At 53.0% G+C, this 1,023-nt stretch overlaps 1 long non-coding RNA gene across 1 annotated transcript in view; it reads left to right on the forward strand.

The window, feature by feature from the left end:
• The window catches only part of LOC121018407 (uncharacterized), a 903-nt gene extending 342 nt beyond the window's left edge, over nucleotides 1–561 (forward strand). The window contains exon 2 of the long non-coding RNA XR_005785190.1: nucleotides 161–561. This is a non-coding gene — a long non-coding RNA (uncharacterized LOC121018407). The remainder of the gene's footprint in view (nucleotides 1–160) is intronic.
• The last annotated feature ends 462 nt before the right edge of the window (nucleotides 562–1,023 follow it).

Here is a 1,023-nt window from a genome sequence, read left to right on the forward strand (position 1 = left end):
ACTCTCCGACCGTACGCCCTTTACCAGGTTAGGAACGTTCTTTACACCCTGGGTTTTACTCCCTATGAGATCATATTTGGCAGGCTACCCCCCATTATTCCCAACTTTGAGCTGAACTTCTTGCTGAGTTTAAAGATCCAGAACTGTTTCTTTCCTTGAGAGGGCTCCAGAAGGTGCACGAGGACATTTGGCTGCGCCTCCATGCCATCTACAAGGCTGGCCCGACCCCGACACCTCATCACTACAGGCCGGGAGACTGGGTCTACGTCAAGAGGCACCACTGAGAGACACTTGAGCCATGCTGGAAGGGACCCTACATTGTGGTGCTGACAACCCCCACCACTCTCAAAGTAGAGGGCATCGTGACCTGGGTCCATCACACCCACGTTCGGCCAGTGGACCCCTCCTTGATCCGGAAGGACTTTGCAACACAATGGGCCATCAATCGGGACCAACACAACCTGCTCAAGGTCGAGTTACAGCGCATTCGACCCATCTGATATTGGTAACTCTGTTAACTCTGCTTGTCACTGCTCATGCTGCCGGGAGTCCCCACGCCCCCCAAAACATTACCTGGCAGATCATAGACACCAGCTCAGGGACCGCATGGGGGCCGTCCAACTAATGGTCCTCTGTGCTCAGTACAAGCCCCTAATAACAGAAGAGGACAAAATAGAAATGCAGCCAGTCCCATGGTTGGGTCGGCAAGCTACATGACAAGGGGAGAATGAAAGAGCAGACCTAGGCTGGCTGACTCCATCTTGTTCTGTGTCCTCCATCTTGAGTATGTCCCCGACATGGCCCCAGAAAGAAATTCCCGCTCAAACCTCAGACCACATCTTCTCCCCGAGTAACTTCCCAATCAAACCATGCCTGGCAACCTGCCTAACAGGACTCTGACCCTTCCCCAGCCAATTGGCTAAGGCCACAACCACTACCTTCCTGACTACCCCTAGACCCCTATAAAACCTTTGTGCTTTTGAAACTCGCTCTGTCTCTCCGGCATCTTACCACTGTGTCAGT

The sequence above is a fragment of the Herpailurus yagouaroundi genome, unplaced genomic scaffold (genome assembly GCF_014898765.1).
Source record: "Herpailurus yagouaroundi ecotype Mexico unplaced genomic scaffold, PumYag 77, whole genome shotgun sequence".
NCBI lineage: Eukaryota > Metazoa > Chordata > Mammalia > Carnivora > Felidae > Herpailurus > Herpailurus yagouaroundi.